Raw genomic sequence first — 22,373 nt, 5'->3', positions numbered from 1 at the left:
GGCATGGTGGCTCGCACCTGTAGTCCTAGCTTCTGGGGTGGCAGAGGCAAGAGGATCACTTGAGCCCAGTTAAGATTATAGTGAGCTATGATCATGTCAGTATTGCACTCTAGCCTGGGCAACAGAGCAAGACTTTGTCTCAGGAAAAAAAAAAAAAAGGTAAAAATAAAAAAAAGAATTTCAATATGCTTAGATTCTATAAGACTGTTTAAATGACACATGGGGGCAATATTAATAAGTGGAAATGTATTATATGAAAAATGTAAAGTAGAAAAAAACTAAGATACAGACCTGTGTATTTATGCTGATTAAAATTGTGGAAAATGTACTGATGCATATTAAAAAGACCAAAAGAGAATTTGGAGGGATATGAAATATTTATTGTCTAGCCAGCTTTTGTCTTAGTCTGTTTTGTGCTGCTATAACACAATACCACAGACTGGGATCATTTATAAAGAACATATTTCATTCTTACAGTTCTGGAGGCTGAGAGGTCCAAGGGACCAGCATCTGGTGAGGGTCTTCCTTGCTTCATCATTTCATGGTAGAAAGAAGAAAAGCAAGAAAGTCCAAGAGAGAGAAAGAGGGGGCTGAACTAGCTTTTATGACAAACCTACTCTTGCAATAATGAACCCACTCTTGAGATAACATTAATCCATTCATTAGGACAGAGCTCTCATGACCTAATTACCTCTTAAAGGTCCCACCTCTCAATAGTGTTGCACTGGGGGCTTATGTTTCCAACACATGAACTTTGGGGGCACAGTCAAACCATAACAGCTTCCTTTTTGGATGGAGTTGCTTACGTTCATAATGAATCTTTACTTTTTTTTTCTCTTGTTGGATTACATGGCAGATTTTTTTGTTTTGTTTTGTTTTGTTTTAAGACAGAGTCTCACTCTGTTGCCCAGGCTGGAGTGCAATGGTGCAATCTCAGCTCACTGCAACCTACGCCTCCTAGGTTCAAGTAATTCTCCTGCCTCAGCCGCTCGAGTAGCTGGGATTACAGGTGCCCGCCACCATGCCCAGCTAATTTTTGTATTTTTAGTAGAGACAGGGTTTCACCAGGTTGGCCAGGCTGGTTTCATGCGCGTCCGTATGAAGAGACCACCAAACAGGATTTGTGTGAGCAACATGGCTGTTTATTTCACCTGGGTGCAGGCGGGCTGAGTCCGAAAAGAGAGTCAGCGAAGGGAGATGGATTATCATTAGTTCTTACAGGTTTTGGGGTAGGCGGTGAAGTTAACAGCAATGTTTTGCGGGAAGGGGTGGATCTCACAAAGTACATTCTCAAGGGTGGGGAGAATTACAAAGAACCTTCTTAAGGGTGGGGGAGATTACAAAGTACATTGATCAGTTAGGGTGGGGCAGGAACAAATCACAATTGTGGAATGTCATCAGTTAAGGCTATTTTTACTTCTTTTGTGGATCTTCAGTTACTTCAGGCCATCTGGGTGTATACATGTAAGTCACAGGGGATGTGATGGCTTGGCTTGGGCTCAGAGGCCTGACATTCCTGCCCTCTTATATTAATAAGAAAAATAAAACAAAATAGTGTTGAAGTGTTAGGGCGGCGAAAATTTCTGGGGGGTGGTATGGAGAGAGAATGGGCGATGTTTCTCAGGGCTGCTTCAAGCGGGATTAGGGGCGGCGTGGGAACCTAGAGTGGGAGAGATTAAGCTGAAGGAAGATCTTGTGGTAAGGAGTGATATTGTGGGGTTGTTAGAAGAAACATTTGTCATATAGAATGATTGGTGATGGCCTGGATATGGTTTTGTATGAATTGAAAAACTAAATGGAATAAGAGAAGGAGAAAAACAGGTATAAATGGTCTAAGAATTGGGAGGACCTAGAACATCTGATTAGAGAGTGCCTAAGGAGATTCAGCATAGTCCTGCCAGCAAAGATTATTTATTTACTTCAAGAGTTAAGAGTGGCAGTTTGGGGATAGTACCAGGAGATATCAGCTGTGATGGCTTGGAGAAATGGTGTAAACAAGAGCAGGGCGTGTATGAGTAGTTGAGAATGGTGAATAGGAGTATGACTAGACAGAAGATAGTAGGGATGACAAGTTTTTTTGGGGTACAGTCTAAGTTGGTCCGGTGTCTGGAATGAGACTGGGGCCTAATAAAAAGGAGCTCAAATGGGCTGTACCTTGTAGCATTCTGAGGACAGGCCTGAATTCTGAGAAGCGAAAGTGGTAAAAGTATTGTCCAGTCCTTTTTAAGTTGGTGGCTGAGCTTGGTGAGGTGTGTTTTTAAAAGACCTTTAGTCCGTTCTACTTTTCTTGAAGACGGAGGACCGTAAGGGTTATAGAGGTTTCACTGAATACTAAGAGCCTGAAAAACTGCTTGGCTGATTTGACTAATAAAGGCTGGTCTGTTTTCAGACTGTATAGAGGTGGGAAGGCTAAACTGAGGAATTGTGTCTGACAGAAGGGAAGAAATGACTGCAGTGGCCTTCTCAGACCCTGTAGGAAAGGCCTCTACTTATCTAGTGAAAGTGTCTACTTAGACTGAGAGGTATTTTAGTTTTTGTGACTCAGGGCATGTTGAGTAAGGCTAATTTGCCAGTCCTGGGTGGGGGCAAATCCTCAAGCTTGATGTGTAGGGAAGGGAGGGGGCCTGAATAATCCTTGAGGAGTAGTAGAATAGCAGATAGAATAGCAGATGGAACACTGAGAAGTTATTTCCTTGAGGATAGATTTCTACGATGGAAAGGAAATGAAAGGTTCTAAGAGGTGGGCTAGTGGCTTGTACTATAGCATAGCCTGTCTTTGCTGGTGTGTGGTGATTAGGCCTGGTGGAACTGCCATCAATAAATCAAGTGTGATCAGGGTGAGAAACAGGGAAGAAGGAAATGTGGGGTAATGGGATGAACATCATGTGGATCAGAGAGATGCAGTCATGAGGGTCAGGTGTGGTATCTGGAATAATGTGGGAGGCTGGATTGAAGTCTGGGCCAGGAACAATGGTAATTGTGGGACTTAACAAAGAGTGAGTACAGCTGAAGGAGCCAGGGAGCAGAAAGTATGTGCGTCAGGTATATGAGGAAGAAAATAGATTTTGGAAGTTATGAGAAATGCAGAGAGTGAGTTGAGCATAGTTTGTGATTTTGAGGGCCTCTAAAAGTATTAAAGCAGCGGCAGCCGCTGCACGCAGACATGAGGGCTACACTAAAACAGTAAGGTCAAGTTGTTTGGCCAGAAAGGCTGCAGGGTGCGGTCCTGGCTCTTGTGTAAGAATTCTGACTGCACTAACCATGCCTAGGAAGGAAAGGAGTTGTTGTTTTATAAGGGATTGAGGTTTGGGAGATTAATCAGACACGATCAGCAGGGAGAGCACGTGTGTTTTTATGAGAATTATGCTGAGATAGGTAACAGATGAGGATGAAATTTGGGCTTGACTGAAGTAATGGGGGCTGTCTGTGAAGCCTTGCAGCAGTACAGCCTAGGTAATTTGCTGAGCCCAATGGATGTCAGGGTCAGTCTAAGTGAAAGCAAAGAGAGACTGGGATGAAGGGTGCAAAGGAATAGTAAAGAAAGCATGTTTGAGATCCAGAACAGAATAATGGGTAGTAGAGGGAGGTATTGAGGATAGGAGAGTATATGGGTTTGGCACCATGGGGTGGATAGGCAAAACAATTTTGTTGATAAGGCGCAGATTCTGAACTAATTTGTAAGCCTTGTCTGGTTTTAGGACAGGTAAAATGGGGGAATGGTAAGGAGAGTTTATAGGTTTTAGAAGCCCATGCTGTAGCAGCCCAGTGATAACAGGCTTTAATCCTTTTAAAGTGTGCTGTGGGATGGGATATTGGCGTTGAGTGGGGTAAGGGTGATTAGGTTTTAATGGGATAGTAATGGGCATGTGATCGGTTGCCAGGGAAGGAGTAGAGATGTCCTATACTTGTGGGTTAAGGTGGGGGGATAGGAGAGGAAGACACGAAGGAGGCTTTGGGTTGGGGAGAAGGGCAGCAATGAGATGTGGCTGTAGTCCAGGAATAGTCAGGGAAGCAGATAATTTGGTTAAAATATCTCGGCCTAATAAGGGAACTGGGCAGGTGGGGATAACTAAAAAAGAGTGCATAAAAGAGTGTTGTCCAAATTGGCACCAAAGTTGGGGAGTTTTAAGAGGTTTAGAAGCCTGGCTGGCAATACCCACAACAGTTATGGAGGCAAGGGAAACAGGCCCTTGAAAAGAAGGTAATGTGGAGTGGGTAGCCTCCGTATTGACTAAGAAGGGGAAGGACTTACCCTCCACTGTGAGAGTTACCTGAAGCTCGGCATCCGTGATGGTCTAGGGGGCTTCCGAGGTGATCGGGCAGCGTCAGTCTTCAGCTGCTGAGAAGATCTGGGAAGGAGTCAGAGAGCCTTGGGCCAGAGTTCCAGGGGCTCTGGAAGTGGCTACCAGGTGAGTTGAACAGTCCGATTTTCAGTGGGGTCCCGCACAGATGGGACATGGCTTAGGAGGAATCCTGGGCTGCGGGCATTCCTTGGCTTGGTGGCTAGATTTTTGGCACTTGTAGCAAGCTCCTGGGGGAGGAGGTTCTGGAGGAATGCCTGGCTGCTGTGGTTCAGGCGTTTGGAAGTTCTTGTGTGCTGGAGATGTGGCTGGGGTTTGTCTCACAGTGGAGGCAAGGAATTGCAACTTTTTATATTATTGTACACCTTGAAGGCGAGGTTGATTAAATCCTGTTGTGGGGTTTGAGGGCCAGATTCTAATTTTTGGAGTTTTATTTAATGTCAGGAGCAGATTGGGTAATAAAATGTATATTGAGAATAAGACGGCCTTTTGACCTTTTAGGGTCTAGGGCTGTAAAGCGTCTCAGGGTTGCTGCCAAACGAGCCATGAACTGGGCTGAATTTTTATATTTGATGAAAAAGAGCCTGAACACTATCTGATTTGGGATAAAGAAAAAGGAGCATTAACCTTGACTATGCCTTTAGCTCCAGCCACCTTTTTAAGAGTAAATTGCTGGGCAGGTGAGGAAGGGCTAGTCACGGAACGAAACTGCAAGCCAGACCAGGTGTGCGGAGGGGAGGCGATAAAAAGATTACAGGGTGGAGGAGCAGAGGCTGAGGAAGAATTGGGACCTAGCTTGGCCTGGCGAGGAGGGGAGAGGTCAGATGGGTCTGCGGCAAAGGAAGATTAGAAAGACTCAGCGATGCTTGGGGTTGGGACTGAGGGGACAGGCGGGAGGGAAAGAAGGAAGATTTGGGACGAGTTGCACTGGGCACAGAGACTAGGAAGGGACTGATGTGTAGAAGAATGCCTGGACAACAGGCACCTCAGACCATTTGCCTATTTTACGACAAGAGTTATTTAGATCTTGTAGGATGGAAAAATTGAAAGTGCCGTTTTCTGGCTATTTGGAACTACTGTCGAGTTTGTATTGGGGACAAGCGGCATTGCAGAAGAAAATAAGACGCTTAGATTTTAGGTCAGGTGAGAGTTGAAGAGGTTTTAAGTTCTTAAGAATACAGGCTAAGGGAGAAGAAGGAGGAATGGAAGGTGGAAGCTTGCCCATAGTGAAGGAGGCAAGCCCAGAGAAAAGAGTAAAGACACGGAGAAGGGGTGGGGGTTTCTTGCCTTCCAGAAAAGCAGAGAAAGGGTTGGGGCACAGAAATAAGGCGTTGGGGCACAGAGATAAGAGGTCAGGGTGTGGAAATAAGGGATTGGGGGACAGAGATAAGAGGCTGGGGTGTGGAAATAAGGGATTGGGGGTTCTTGCCCTCTAGAAAAGCGGGACTTGCCACTAAGGGTGAAGGAGAAGGGGTTGAAGGGTACTTGCCTCTCCTCCAGAAAAGCAGAGAAGGGGTTGGGGTACTTGCCCCTCCCCAGAAAAGCAGAGAAGGGGTAGAGACACGGAGAGAAGGGATTGGGGTACTTGCTCCTTCCCCAGAAAAGCAGGACTTGCCGCTAAGGGTGAAGGACCAAGGCAGGCATCCCTGCGTGGTCTGACACCTTTTTTTTTATTTTTATTTTTATTATACTTTAAGTTTTAGGGTACATGTGCCCAATGTGCAGGTTAGTTACATATGTATACATGTGCCATGCTGGTGTGCTGCACCCATTAACTCGTGATTTAGCATTAGGTGTATCTCCTAATGCTATCCCTCCCCCCTCCCCCCACCCCACAACAGTCCCCAGAGTGTGATGTTCCCCTTCCTGTGTCCATGTGTTCTCATTGTTCAATTCCCATCTATGAGTGAGAACATGTGGTGTTTGGTTTTTTGTCCTTGTGATAGTTTACTGAGAATGATGATTTCCAATTTCATCCATGTCCCTACAAAGGACATGAACTCATCATTTTTTATGGCTGCATAGTATTCCATGGTGTATATGTACTACATTTTCTTAATCCAGTCTATCATGGTTGGACATTTGGGTTGGTTCCAAGTCTTTGCTATTGTGAATAGTGCCGCAATAAACATACGTGTGCATGTGTCTTTATAGCAGCATGATTTATAGTCCTTTGGGTATATACCCAGTAATGGGATGGCTGGGTCAAATGGTATTTCTAGTTCTAGATCCCTGAGGAATCGCCACACTGACTTCCACAATGGTTGAACTAGTTTACAGTCCCACCAACAGTGTAAAAGTGTTCCTATTTCTCCACATCCTCTCCAGCACCTGTTGTTTCCTGACTTTTTAATGATTGCCATTCTAACTGGTGTGAGATGGTATCTCATTGTGGTTTTGATTTTCATTTCTCTGATGGTCAGTGATGATGAGCATTTTTTCATGTGTCTTTTGGCTGCATAAATGTCTTCTTTTGAGAAGTGTCTGTTCATGTCCTTCGCCCACTTTTTGATGGGGTTGTTTGTTTTTTTCTTGTAAATATGTTTGAGTTCATTGTAGATTCTGGATATTAGACCTTTGTCAGATGAGTAGGTTGCGAAAATTTTCTCCCATTTTGTAGGTTGCCTGTTCGCTCTGATGGTAGTTTCTTTTGCTGTGCAGAAGCTCTTTAGTTTAATTAGATCCCATTTGTCAATTTTGGCTTTTGTTGCCATTGCTTTTGGTGTTTTAGACATGAAGTCCTTGCCCATGCCTATGTCCTGAATGGTATTGCCTAGGTTTTCTTCTAGGGTTTTTATGGTTTTAGGTCTAACATTTAAGTCTTTAATCCATCTTGAATTAATTTTTGTATAAGGTGTAAGGAAGGGATCCAGTTTCAGCTTTCTACATATGGCTAGCCAGTTTTCCCAGCACCATTTATTAAATAGGGAATCCTTTCCCCATTGCTTGTTTTTCTCAGGTTTGTCAAAGATCAGATAGTTGTAGACATGCAGCGTTATTTCTGAGGGCTCTGTTCTGTTCCATTGGTCTATATCTCTGTTTTGGTACCAGTACCATGCTGTTTTGGTTACTGTAGCCTTGTCGTATAGTTTGAAGTCAGATAGTGTGATGCCTCCAGCTTTGTTCTTTTGGCTTAGGATTGACTTGGCGATGTGGGCTCTTTTTTGGTTCCATATGAACTTGAAAGTAGTTTTTTCCAATTCTGTGAAGAAAGTCATTGGTAGCTTGATGGGGATGGCATTGAATCTATAAATTACATTGGGCAGTATGGCCATTTTCACGATATTGATTCTTCCTACCCATGAGCATGGAATGTTCTTCCATTTGTTTGTATCCTCTTTTATTTCATTGAGCAGTGGTTTGTTGTTCTCCTGGAAGAGGTCCTTCACGTCCCTTGTAAGTTGGATTCCTAGGTATTTTATTCCCTTTGAAGCAATTGTGAATGGGAGTTCACTCATGATTTGGCTCTCTGTTTGTCTGTTATTGGTGTATAAGAATGTTTGTGATTTTTGTACATTGATTTTGTATCCTGAGACTTTGCTGAAGTTGCTTATCAGCTTAAGGAGATTTTGGGCTGAGACAGTGGGGTTTTCTAGATATACAATCATGTCATCTGCAAACAGGGACAATTTGACTTCCTCTTTTCCTAATTGAATACCCTTTATTTCCTTCTCCTGCCTAATTGCCCTGGCCAGAATTTCCAACACTATGTTGAATAGGAATGGTGAGAGAGGGCATCCCTGTCTTGTGCCAGTTTTCAAAGGGAATGCTTCCAGTTTTTGCCCATTCAGTTGATATTGGCTGTGGGTTTGTCATAGTTAGCTCTTATTATTTTGAGATACGTCCCATCAATACCTAATTTATTGAGAGTTTTTAGCATGAAGGGTTGTTGAATTTTGTCAAAGGCCTTTTCTGCATCTATTGAGATAATCATGTGGTTTTTGTCTTTGGTTCTGTTTATATGCTGGGTTAAATTTATTGATTTGCATATATGGAACCAGCCTTCCATCCCAGGGATGAAGCCCACTTGATCATGGTGGATAAGCTTTTTGATGTGCTGCTGGATTCTGTTTGCCAGTATTTTATTGAGGATTTTTGCATCAATGTTCATCAGGGATATTGGTCTAAAATTCTCTTTTTTGGTTGTGTCGCTGCCCGGCTTTGGTATCAGGATGATGCTGGCCTCATAAAATGAGTTAGGGAGGATTCCCTCTTTTTCTATTGATTGGAATAGTTTCAGAAGGAATGGTACCAGTTCCTCTTTGTACCTCTGGTAGAATTCGGCTGTGAATCCATCTGGTCCTGGACTCTTTTTGGTTGGTAAGCTATTGATTATTGCCACAATTTCAGAGCCTATTATTGGTCTATTCAGAGATTCAACTTCTTCCTGGTTTAGTCTTGGGAGAGTGTATGTGTCGAGGAATTTATCCATTTCTTCTAGATTTTCTAGTTTATTTGCGTAGAGGTGTTTGTAGTATTCTCTGATGGTAGTTTGTATTTCTGTGGGATTGGTGGTGATATCCCCTTTATCATTTTTTATTGCATCTATTTCATTCTTCTCTTTTTTTCTTCATTAGTCTTGCTAGTGGTCTATCAATTTTGTTGATCCTTTCAAAAAACCAGCTCCTGGATTCATTAATTTTTTGAAGGGTTTTTTCTGTCTCTATTTCCTTCAGTTCTGCTCTGATTTTAGTTATTTCTTGCTTTCTGCTAGCTTTTGAATGTGTTTGCTCTTGCTTTTCTAGTTCTTTTAATTGTGATGTTAGGGTGTCAATTTTGGATCTTTCCTGCTTTCTCTTGTGGGCATTTAGTGCTATAAATTTCCCTCTACACACTGCTTTGAATGTGTCCCAGAGATTCTGGTATGTTATGTCTTTGTTCTCGTTGGTTTCAAAGAACATCTTTATTTCTGCCTTCATTTTGTTATGTACCCAGTAGTCATTCAGGAGCAGGTTGTTCAGTTTCCATGTAGTTGAGTGGTTTTGAGTGAGTTTCTTAATCCTGAGTTCTAGTTTGATTGCACTGTGGTCTGAGAGACAGTTTGTTATAATTTCTGATCTTTTACATTTGCTGAGGAGAGCTTTACTTCCAACTATGTGGTCAATTTTGGAATAGGTGTGGTGCTGAAAAAAATGTATATTCTGTTGATTTGGGGTGGAGAGTTCTGTAGATGTCTATTATGTCCACTTGGTGCACAGCTGAGTTCAATTCCTGGGTATCCTTGTTAACTTTCTGTCTCGTTGATCTGTCTAACGTTGACAGTGGGGTGTTAAAATCTCCCATTATTATTGTGTGGGAGTCTAAGTCTCTTTGTAGGTCACTCAGGACTTGCTTTATGAATCTGGGTGCTCCTGTATTGGGTGCATATATATTTAGGACAGTTAGCTCTTCTTGTTGAATTGATCCCTTTACCATTATGTAATGGCCTTCTTTGTCTCTTTTGATCTTTGTTGGTTTAAAGTCTGTTTTATCAGAGACTAGGATTGCAACCCGTGCCTTTTTTTGTTTTCCATTTGCTTGGTAGATCTTCCTCCATCCTTTTATTTTGAGCGTATGTGTGTCTCTGCATGTGAGATGGGTTTCCTGAATACAGCACACTGATGGATCTTGAATCTTTATCCAATTTGCCAGTCTGTGTCTTTTAATTGGAGCACTTAGTCCATTTACATTTAAAGTTAATATGATTATATGTGAATTTGATCCTGTCATTATGACGTTAGCTGGTTATTTTGCTCGTTAGTTGATGCAGTTTCTTCCTAGTCTCAATGGCCTTTACATTTTGGCATGATTTTGCAGAGGCTGGTACTAGTTGTGCCTTTCCATGTTTAGTGCTTCCTTCAGGAGCTCTTTTAGGGCAGGCCTGGTGGTGACAAAATCTCTCAACATTTGCTTGTCTGTAAAGGATTTTATTTCTCCTTCAGTTATGAAGCTTAGTTTGGCTGGATATGAAATTCTGGGTTGAAAATTATTTTCTTTAAGAATGTTGAATATTGGCCCCCACTCTCTTCTGGCTTGTAGAGTTTCTGCCAAGAGATCCGCTGTTAGTCTGATGGGCTTCCCTTTGTGGGTAACCCGAGCTTTCTCTCTGGCTGCCCTTAACATTTTTTCCTTCATTTCAACTTTGGTGAATCTGGCAATTATGTTTCTTGGAGTTGCTCTTCTCGAGGAGTATCTTTGTGGTGTTCTCTGTATTTCCTGTGTCTGAATGTTGGCCTGCCTTGCTAGATTGGGGAAGTTCTCCTGGATAATATCCTGCAGAGTGTTTTCCAACTTGGTTCCATTCTCCTCGTCACTTTCAGGTACACCAATCAGACGTAGATTTGGTCTTTTCACATAGTCCCATATTTCTTGGAGGCTTTGTTTGTTTCCTTTTATTCTTTTTTTCTCTAAACTTCCCTTCTCACTTCATTTCATTCATTTCATCTTCCATCACTGATACCCTTTCTTCCAGTTGGTCGCATTGGCTCCTGCGGCTTCTACATTCTTCAAGTAGTTCTCGAGCCTTGGCTTTCAGCTCCGCGGGCTCCTTTAAGCACTTCTCTGTATTGGTTATTCTAGTTACACATTCGTCTAAAGTTTTTTCAAAGTTTTCAGCTTCTTTGCCTTTGGTTTGAATTTCCTTCTGTAGCTCAGAGTAGTTTGATTGTCTGAAGCCTTCTTCTCTCAACTTGTCAAAGTCATTCTCTGTCCAGCTTTGTTCCGTTGCTGGTGAGGAACTGCATTCCTTTGGAGGAGGAGAGGCGCTCTGCTTTTTAGAGTTTCCAGTTTTTCTGTTCTGTTTTTTCCCCATCTTTGTGGTTTTAACTACTTTTGGTCTTTGATGATGGTGTTGTACAGATGGGTTTTTGGTGTGGATGTCCTTTCTGTTTGTTAGTTCTCCTTCTAACAGACAGGACCCTCAGCTGCAGGTCTGTTGGAGTTTGCTAGAGGTGCACTCCAGACTCTGTTTGCCTGGGTATCAGCAGCGGTGTCTGCAGAACCGTGGATTTTTGTGATCTGTGAATGCTGCTGTCTGATCGTTCCTCTGGAAGTTTTGTCACAGAGGAGTACCCGGCCGTGTGAGGTGTCAGTCTGCCCCTACTGGGGGGTGCCTCCCAGTTAGGCTGCTCAGGGGTCAGGGGTCAGGGACCCACTTGAGGAGGCAGTCTGCCCGTTCTCAGATCTCTAGCTGCGTGCTGGGAGAACCACTGCTCTCCTCAAAGCTGTCAGACAGGGACATTTAAGTCTGCAGAGGTTACTGCTGTCTTTTTGTTTGTCTGTGCCCTGCCCCCAGAGGTGGAGCCTACAGAGGCAGGCAGGCCTCCTTGAGTTGTGGTGGGCTCCACCGAGTTCGAGCTTCCTGGCTGCTTTGTTTACCTAAGGGAGCCTGGGCAATGGTGGGTGCCCCTTCCCCAGCCTCGCTGCCGCATTTCAGTTTGATCTCAGACTGCTGTGCTAGCAATCAGCCAGATTCCGTGGGCGTAGGACCCTCCGAGCCAGGTGCGGGATATAATCTCCTGGTGCGCCGTTTCCTAAGCCCGTTGGAAAAGCGCAGTATTCGGGTGGGAGTGGCCCGATTTTCCAGGTGCCGTCTGTCACCCTTTTCCTTGATCAGGAAAGGGAACTCCCTGACCCCTTGCACTTCCCGAGTGAGGCAATGCCTTGTCCTGCTTCGGCTGGCGCACGGTGCACTGCCCCCACTGTCCTGCACCCACTGTCTGGCACTCCCTAGGGAGATGAACATGGTACCTCAGATGGAAATGCAGAAATCACCCATCTCCTACGTCGCTCACGCTGGGAGCTGTAGACCGGAGTTGTTCCTGTTCGGCCATCTTGGCTCCTCCCATCCTGACACCTTTGAAACGTGGGTGAATAATCAGAGAGGTATCCCTGCAATGATTAAACACCAAGGGAAGGCTGCCTTCTCTGTCCATGACCGGCGCCGGAGTTTTGGGTCCACAGATAAAACGTGTCTCCTTTGTCTCTACCAGCAAATGAAAAGAATTGAAATTTAGAGAAGGGAGAGAATGAAGTGTGGTGCCAAGATTGAAAGGAGAAAGAGGTTGAGGGATAGTGAGGGAGGTTGGAGAAGAGAGTAAAAAGAGGCCGCTTACCAGATTTGAAATTGGTGAGATATTTCTTGGGTTGGTTGGTCTGAGGACCTGAGGTGGTAGGTGGATCTTTCTCACGGAACAAAGAGCAGGAGGACAGGGGATTGATCTTCCAAGGGAGGTCCCCCTATCTGAGTCACGGCACCAAATTTCATGCACGTCCGTGTGAAGAGACCACCAAACAGGATTTGTGTGAGCAATATGGCTATTTATTTCACCTGGGGGCAGGCGGGCTGAGTCCGAAAAGAGAGTCAGCAAAGGGAGATGGATTATCATTAGTTCTTACAGGTTTTGGGGTGGGCAGTGAAGTTAAGAGCAATGTTTTGCGGGCAGGGGTGGATCTCACAAAGTACATTCTCAAGGGTGGGGAGAATTACAAAGAACCTTCTTAAGGGTGGGGGAGATTACAAAGTACATTGATCAGTTAGGGTGGGGCAGGAACAAATCACAATTGTGGAATGTCATCAGTTAAGGCTATTTTTACTTCTTTTGTGGCTCTTCAGTTACTTCAGGCCATCTGGGTGTATATGTGCAAGTCACAGGGGATGCAATGGCTTGGCTTGGGTTCAAAAGCCTGACAGCTGGTCTCAAACTCCTGACCTCAGGTGATCCACCCACCTTGGACTCCCAAAGTTTTGAGATTACAGGCGTGAGCCACTGCGCCCAGCAGCCGATTTTTTTTTTAAAGTGAGATTTTATCCTCTGTAAAGTACAATCCCTTGATGATGATGCTGTAAATGACAGAACTGTTTGCATGCACTGAGCTCGCCATGCGAGGGTGAGAAATTTGTATACCAGGTCCACAGGAGACACGGTCTGGCTAGCACTATAGTTGGAGCTATTACAGCAAGGTGCTTTTGTTGTGGTTTTAGTATCAGCACTATAGAACAGATACACTGACTGGGACAGAAGACCAACAGCAGCTTGAGTGGAGGCAGCTAGCTCTGTAAACTGACATTTCCACTGTGGCAGGGTGTAGAAGTGCTGAAGCAATTCCCTGCTGAGACAGTTCCCATACCTTTCTAGATGCAGCCTGGCATCCAATTTCATGCTTGTGTGTTTGTGGGAAGAGGGACGCCCCAGCTCATAGAGGTTTCTAAAGCAAAATACTATCTAGCCCAGACTGAACATTGAGACTTTTTTTTTTTTTTTTTTTGAGACTGGATCTCACTCTGTCACCCAGGCTGGAGTGCAGTGGTGCAATCATGGCTGACTGCAACCTTAACCTCCTGGGCTCAAGCTATCCTCTCACTTCAGACTCCTAAGTAGCTAGGTCTACAGGTGCACGTCACCATGCCCAGCTAATTTTTTTATTGTTTTTGTAGAGACGAGGTCTCACTATGTTGCCCTGTTTGGTCTTAAACCCCTCCTAAGCTCAAGTGATTCTTCCACCTCAGCCTAACAAAGTGCTGGGATTACAGGTTCAGCTATCTCACCTGGCCTAAGACATATTGTTGTCATTCAGGTCAATGGCCACCTCCAGAAAGCTGCCTTCCCCAGCCATTCAATCTGAAGTTGCACTGACCCAGTGATGCAGATGCATCATCCTGTTTTGTGCTCTGTATACTAGTTCTGCATATCATCTTACAGAATTTTTTTTTTTTTTTTTGATACAGAGTCTCACTCTGTCAGCAGGCAGGAGTGCAGTGGTGCAATCTTGGCTCAATGTAACCTCCGCCTCCCGGGTTCAAGTGATTCTCATGCCTCAGCCTCCTGAGTAGCTGGGATTGCAAGCATGTGCCACCACACCTGGCTCATTTTTGTATTTTTAGTAGAGACAGGGTTTCACTATGTTGGCCAGGATGGTCTCGATCTCTTGACCTCATGATCCACCTTCCTCGGCCTCCCAAAGTGCTGGGATTACAGGTGTGAGCCACCGTGCCTGGCCCATCTTACAGAATTTTGTTGATCTATTTGTTTACTTATTGCCTGTCTTTCCCCATTCTGATGTAGGCTCCTTGAGGAAAGGAACAATGTCTGTATTATTCCCTTTGGTGTCTAGAAATATTTCTGGCTCATTTTAGTTCCTTAGTATATATATTTTTAGTGACTGAATAAAGATATGTGCACCAGTCAGCAACCTGCTGTCTCTAGGCCTTTGTGGTGTTATGGCCAAAGCTACCCTGAACAAAGGATTTCACACTGGAAAATGAGACCACAGAACCTGGCTGCTGCACTCATTAGAGTTTCAACAGGCACGTCACATTTCCTGGGGCCCCAGGAAAATAGTTGCTCTGGAGAAGGAGGACGACTGCCATACTTCTCCTTGGAGAGTTCCCCATATTCCCATATCCCCTCTTCTTCCTTCTCTGTTCCTGGCCCTTTGCTTCTCTGGGGAATGAGGGATAGAAGGTAGGTAAGTCATGGATGGCAGACAGACAGGAAATCTCATATTTTTTTCTCTAGCGGCTAAAGGGCCCCTAGAGAGGAAAATCACATGTACGGAGGTCAGGATGGAGGAAATGGCCATGGTCACTTAGGACATGCAGATTTGTGATCATTTAATTCTTGCATCATTTTAAACATACAGTGCAAAAATAGCTCAAGATGAAGGATGTAACACGCCTCCTTGAGTCCATAAAAGCAGAACCTAGCATCTGAACATCAGTGGGAAGCTAAGGCGCTGGCAATGCTATTATCAACATGAAGTTGGTTTCTGTTACGTGGACACAGAAAAACTGTCTTACTTGTACGTGCTATAGCAAATCTTCAACTGAATACCTGGGGTTATTACTCTGGAATGTCTGATACACTGCTTCACTGTGTGAGGATTTTAAAAATGTAGCCATTGATGGCCCAGCATGGTGGCTCCTGCCTATAATCCCAAGCACTTTGGGAGGCCGAGGTGGGAGGTTCACTTGAGGCCAGGAGTTTGAGGCTGCAGTGAGCTATAATTGTGCCACCGCACTCCAGCCTGGGTGACAAAGTGAGACCTTGCCTCAATTAAAAAAAAAAAAAAATTGAAGACTAAAAATCCATCTCTTTCCATGTGTTCTTGTGGAGAGCCAAGACTTTCAAGGATTTTTTCTAGTCAGTCATTTTCTGACAATCTAAACTGAATTGTTTAAAATATACATGTCTTTGGTAATAATCACTGAATTTTTTTATTTTTTATTTTTTGAGGCAAAGTCTTGCTCCATCTGGAGTGCCCAGGCTGGAGAGCAGTGGTGCGATCTCACCTCACTGCAACCTCCCCATCCTGGGTTCAAGTGATTCTCCTGCCTCAGCCTCCTGAGTAGCTGGGTTACAGGTGCGCGTCACCATGCCTAGCTAATTTTTGTATTTTTAGTAGAGACAGGGATTTTGCTATGTTGGCCAGCCTGGTCTCGAACTCCTAAGCTCAGGTGATCCCCCTGCCTCGGCCTCCCAAAGTGCTGGGATTACAGGCATGAGCCACTGTGCTTGGCCTAATTACTGAAATTTATTGGGGGCTTACTCTGTGCCTGACACTGTTCTAAGTACTTTACATTAACTCAACAACCCCAAGAGGTAGGTACTATATTTCTTTTTTATTGATGAAACAAATGAGGGACAGAGAAGTTAAGCAACTTATCCAGGGTTAACCAGTTAGACATGATAGAGTATGGAAATGGACCCAGGAAATTTGGCTCTAGCATCCATGTTCTTTTTTTTTTTTTTTCGAGAAGGAGTCTCACACTGTCGCCCAGGCTGGAGTGCAGTGGTACGGTCTCGGCTCACTGCAACCTCTGCCTCCTGGGTTCAAGCAATTCTCTGCCTCAGCCTCCCAAGTAGCTGGGATTATAGGCACCTGCCACCACACCCAGATAATTTTTTGTATTTTTAGTAGAGATGGGGTTTCACCATCTTGGCCAGGCTGGTCTTGAACTCCTGACCTTGTGATCCACCTGCCTCGGCCTCCCAAAGTGCTGGGATTACAGGCATGAGCCACCATGCCCAGCCCATGTTCTTAACCATTACTGCTCTACTGGGCAGTTAAAGATTTAGCTTTATTATATAGAGTCACATTACTCATGTACAACATTCTCTGGTACAGTTAGCTGCTGAGTTAAGTGGGCAGTGAAACCAAATGCTGACAAGGATGTGGAGCAACAGGAACTCTCATTCATTGCTGGTGAGAATGCAAAATGGTACAGCTTTGGAAGTCAGTTTCGCAGTTTCTTACAAACTAAACATATCCTTACGAATAATCCAGCAATCATGTACCTTGATATTTACCCAGAGGAAAACTTTTACGTCCATACAAAAACCTGCATATGGATGTTTATAGCAGCTTTCCTTATAATTGCCAAACTTTGGAGGCAACCAAGATGTTTGTTAGTAGGTAAATAGGTAAATGGATGCACCGTGGTACATCCAGACAGTGGAATGCTATTCAGTGTTAAAAAGAAATGAGGTATCAAGCCATGAATATACATGGAGTAATATGCATGGAGGAACCTTATATGCATATTACTAAGTGAAAAAAGCCAATCTGAAAAGGCTCTATACTGTATGATCCTAACTATATGACATTTGGAAAAAGCAAAATATGAAGACAGTAAATGATCAGTGGTTGCCAGGGGTACGGGGTGCTGAAAGAGGAATGAATAGTTGGAGCACAGAGGATCTTTAAGTCAGTGAAACTATTCTGTATGATTCTATAATGGTGGATACACGTCATTATACTTTTGTCTAAACCCATAGACTGTGCAACACCAAGAGAGAACCCTAAGGTAAACTATGGACTTTGGGTGAAAATGATGTGTCAAAGTAGGGTCATCAATTGTAACAAATTACCACTCTGGTGAGGGGTGTTGATAATGGGAAAGGCTGTGTGTGTATCAGGGTAGGGGATATTTGGGAACTCTCTGTACCCTCTGCTCAATTTCACTATGAGCCTAAAACTGTTCTAAAATATAAAGTCTATTAAATAACATAGCTAGGACCGGGCATGGGTGGCTCACGCTTGTAATCCCAGCACTTTGAGAGGCCGAGGCGGGCAGATCACCTGGGGTCAGGAGTTCGAGACCAGACTAGCCAACATGGTGAAATCCTGTCTCTACTAAAAATACAAAAATTAGCCGGGCATTGTGGTGCGTGCCTGTAGTCCCAGCTCGGGAGGCTGAGGCACCAGAATTGCTTGAACCCGGGAAGTGGAGGTTGCATTGAGAGGAGATTGCACCCCTGCACTCCAGCCTGGACGACAGAGAGAGAGACTCTGTCTCAAAGCAAAACAACAACAAAAAAACAAAACATGTCTAGGCATAGGTAAGAAAGTACCTGGGCATAGGTAAGAGGGTACATGGTGGAATGTGCAGCCCAGATCTCCCTTTAGGATCAAGGCACTCATTCCCCAGCTTCCCAGAGTTTTGTTTGCTGGTGGCTCACAGCCTAGTCCCTCTCCAGACCATGCCTTTGGCAAAGGGAGCTGCTTCACTCAAAGTTATCCCCCATCCATAGATGGCCCTCATTCAATGATGAGGTACAAATGGGGGTAAAAAGGTCCTGTCCTTTGCTTCAATATGGCATAATTCTGAAATCCTTCCCATATGCTGAGCCTCCCATCAATTTGGTTGAGGCATCTGCTGCATCACAGCTCAGCTTTCTCCTGCCCAGTCCCACTTTCTTCACTTCTGCTTTTTCCCCCCCTTTATTCCCTCTCACTTCTTTATGAGAGTTCTTACCAAGAGCTTTTTATCAATACACTTCCTGCACTTTAATCTCTCTCTTAGAGTCTGTTTCTGGGGAAATCTGATCTAAGAAAGACGCACGGTGGAAGGGCCTTCCAAGTAGCGGAGACAGCACAAGCCAAGTTGTCTTGGCAGTGTCCAGCAGCAAGCTGTGTGCAGGTGAGATGGATTCACTTGGGCATGGTGGGAAGGGAGGCGCCAGTGGGAGGCAGGGGCCAGATCATAGAGGGCCTTGTACGCAGGTTGAGGAGTCGGTTTCATCCTCAGCTGTTTCATTCATTTATTCACTCAACAAACATGAATTTTGTGTCTGCTATGTGTAAGGCACAGTCCAAGCCCCTGGGAATACAATGGCAAAAAAGTGAAAACAAAATATGTACATGTATTAATCTCTTTCCTATGAGATCAAAGTGAGTGTAAAATGAAATAACATAAAGTACTGAACACAGTGACTGCCACATAGCAGGTGCTAAGTACTTGCTAAGACCTCTCCCTTCTCCCTTCTCTCCCTGGGGGTAACTTTGTAGGGCACCTAAAGTTGCAAAGGAAGCGGAGGCAGGAAATTAGAGCTTAGACTCAAGCCAGAGAACCTGGGACTATATCCAGTGAAATGCTGGAGTGTGTTCCACCGGCTCACAGAAGCCGATGCTAAATTTTTGCAAGCCATTGTTAAACACAGCCATTGTCAAAAGCTAAGTTATATAAACTTAAAATTAAATAAATTATATTAAAAACAAAGGTAACAAATCTTCAGAACGTATCGCTTCCTGATTATTTTCCTACATATACCATTATGTGCGCACTTAAGGTTATTTACACCTATTGTATCTGTATGGTGGAAATACTATAGAATGATAGGATTGCACTTCTCCCAACTCCACATTTGGAGACATCACACTGGTAGCTTGAAATTAACCATGGTGGAGGTACTTACACCAAGGAAATCTGCAAACGCTACAAATCTGGAGAGATCATTGTTAAATACTGAATAGCACAGGTCTGGCTATATCCCTATGCTTATTGTGAATAAAAATGACCTTTGGGCAACTAGAGCTCTGAGGAGTAGTTTCATGCATTTGGTATTTTGGGGCTTTCTACACAGAGAGGCAGTTGAGGGTGACGGAGGGGTGTAGATGCTGGAGCCTTCTGCCTGGGTGCCAAGCTAGGCTCTTCCCTTGACTAGCTATGTGATGTCAGGTGGGTGACTTACTCTGACTGTGCTTCAGGTTCTTCTGTAAACAGAAATGCTCCCAACTAGGGTTCCTGGGAGGATGAAATGAGAAATGTTTTGTAAAGCACTAGAACAGTGCCTGGTTCATATTAAATGCTCTATAATTGTTAGCTATTACTATTGAGTTGGCCAACAGATGAAAGAGTACTTTGGAAATCACCCTGTCAGCCTGGACAAGTCAAAATGGCTCAGCAGTCTCTCGGCCTCACTCCAACAGTATGAGCAGAGAAGGGTGGTGTTCCTCCTCTAGGGAGCCTTCCCTAACCCTCCTGTTGGGGCCTACTTCTAGGAGCCCTGATAATGTCAGAACTTCTGCCATAATAATACATGTCATATTGTCCTTGCCTATTTACTTGTCTGTCTCCCCAGCTAGACTGTAAGCTGGTAGAGGAGAAGCTGGGTCTATCTTTTCCACCCTGCCTGTCTCCAGCACCCAGCACAGTGCCATGCACATGGCGACTGATCAATAATATTATTGAATAAGTGTCCTAAATGAATGCTTATTTGCCATTTGGAGAGTCTTCCAGGTGGAAGCTCTGTGAGGGCAGGGACTAGATCTGTTTTTCTAAGCCATTGTTTGTTGGTGCCTAGCTGAGAACTGGCACATGATAAACTTGCTTACCCTTCAACGAATTCATTCTAAATACCAGAATGCTGACACTCTCCCTTCTACTTTTTGAGCTTGCCTTTCCCTGTTGCCTAAAAAGGCAAAAGAGAGAATATCGAGGACGTAACATCTATGCTGGGTTAGTCCTGAATATGCAAGTATGATAGCCTAGTAGTTAAGATTGTGCACGTTAGAATAAGATTGAACAACTTAGGGTTGAATTGTGCCTGTCACTGACTAGCTGTGCATTTTGGGACAAGTCATTTAACTTCCCTGAGTCTCAGTTTCCTCATCTACGCAATGAGGATAATAATATACCCACATGGCTATGAAATAACTGTAACAAAATAGTTCATTCTAAATTACTTAAGAAACTAATGAATCACAAATAGTTCATTTTTAATTTAAATTATTTAAAATACAAATATGTCATAAAATAATTTTTTAAAAATTATTTATTTATTTATTTATTTATTTTGAGATAGAGTTTCACTCTTGTTGCCCAGGCTGGAGTGCAATGGCGCAATCTCAGCTCACCACAACCTCCGCCTCCCAGGTTCAAGTGATTCTCCTACCTCAGCCTCCCGAGTAGCTGGGATTACAGGCATGCACCACTATGCCCAGCAAATTTTTGTACTTTTAGTAGAGATGGGGTTTCTCCATGTTGGTCAGGCTGATCTCAAACTCCTGACCTCTGGTGATCTGCCCACCTCGGCCTCCCAAAGTGCTGGGATTACAGGTGTGAGCCACCGCACCCGGCCTAAAATCATTTTTAAATAAATCAATACAAGTAATGTCTGTAAAGTACCAAGTCTCGTAGATGGAGCTCAATCAATGGTAACCATTATATTATAAGGAATTCTGGAAAAAGAGAGGGTCTCTCTCCCATACAGATGTATTTCTTTTGTAACAAATCAAGGGCAAGCTGCCTTTTCTGAATTTTCTTTAGTGATCTTGGCACTTAATATCATACTTATTTAGGAAGCTGAGGTAAAATGCACTTTAGAAGGAATCATAAAAATGCTGGAAAACAGGGAAAATAAACATATATAATTCAGGCGGATGTGTGAATGCCAGAAAGAAGATGGGCAGGGGGCAGAGGTTGGATGATAATGGGTGAGTCTAGGGTAATCTGATGAAGGCAGTGTTTGTTGTTGCTGTTGTTATTTGAGACGGTCTTGCTTTGTTGCCCAGGCAAGAGTGCAGTGACGTGATCATGGTTCACTGTAACCTCAATCTCCAGGGCTCAATCAATCCAACTACCTCAGCCTCCTGAGTAGCTGGGACTACAGGAATGTGCTACTACACCCAGTTAATTTTCATAGTTTTTGTAGAGATGGGGTTTCACCATGTTGCCTACGTTGGTCTTGAACTCCTGGGCTCAAGCGATCCACCTGAAAGGCAGCATTTTTCTATGATGTCCTATATTTGGCACTGGCTGCTACAAACCTTGTTGTACACGTCTCTTGCTGCACATATGCAAACCTTTCTATTGAGTGTATACCAAGAGGAATTATGCAGCTTTAGCAGGTATTTCCAAACATGTTTCCAATGTGGTCAGACCAATTTGCCCCCCTCCTCAGCAGTGGGAGTTCCTTGGTGAGTGCTCCTTGTCAGCACATGGTATTATCAGTCTTTTAAATTTTAGCCATTTGGGGGAGTCTCCAGTGGCATTTTACCATGATTTGCATTTCCTTGATGACTAATGAAATTGAGCACATTTTCATATGTTAAATGGCCATAATCTTCTAGATATTTTTTTGGTGAAGTTTATGTTTAAGTCTTTGCTCTTTTTCTATTTGGTTGCATGTCTTTTTTGCATTGATTTGTAGGAATTCTTCATCTTGTCTGAATAAAATACCTTTCTTGGTGATTGCAATTTTCAATACCTTTTCTGATTCTGAGGCTTGCCTTTTTACTCCTTTAATGATGTCTTTTGATCTTCTGATGACTGCTAAAGATACACAAAAATGAATTCCAGCTGAATGTAGATCTAAATGTGAAACGAAAAACAATAAAGCTGCTAGGTGAGGAGAATGTCTTCCTGACCCTTAAGTAGACAGAAATCAAAGCACTAACCTAAACGGAGAGGTTGATAACTTAGACTACATTACAATTAGGAACTGCTGTGTATCAAAATACATCATTAAGAGAATGTGGGCCAGGTGTGGTGGCTCAGGCCTATAATCTCAGCATTTTGGGAGGCTGAGGCAGGAGGATTGCTTGGGGTCAGGAGTTCGAGACCAGCCTGGGAAACATAGCAAGATCCCCATTTCTATCAAAAAAAAAAAAAAAAAAAGAGAGAGAGAGGATGTGTTCTATGTATACCAACACACCATGTTGTACACATTAAATATACGCAATAAAAGACTGAGTGTGTGTTTTAAGCACTTGGATTATATTATTCAATCCTTTCAAAGAAGAATATCCCAAATAAGTATCCTCATTTTACAGATGAGGAATTGAGGCCCAGAGAGGTTAATGAACTTGTCC

General features: G+C 43.7%; 1 protein-coding gene across 1 annotated transcript in view; it reads right to left on the bottom strand.

Moving 5' to 3' along the window:
• SV2C (synaptic vesicle glycoprotein 2C) overlaps positions 1-22,373 on the bottom strand; it is a 280,624-nt gene that overhangs the window by 864 nt on the left and 257,387 nt on the right. The gene's annotated exons all lie outside the window — the stretch shown is intronic.

This window comes from Pongo pygmaeus, chromosome 4 (genome assembly GCF_028885625.2).
Source record: "Pongo pygmaeus isolate AG05252 chromosome 4, NHGRI_mPonPyg2-v2.0_pri, whole genome shotgun sequence".
NCBI lineage: Eukaryota > Metazoa > Chordata > Mammalia > Primates > Hominidae > Pongo > Pongo pygmaeus.
Note: the sequence above shows the minus strand (reverse complement) of the source record. Positions and strands in the feature narration are given on the sequence as shown.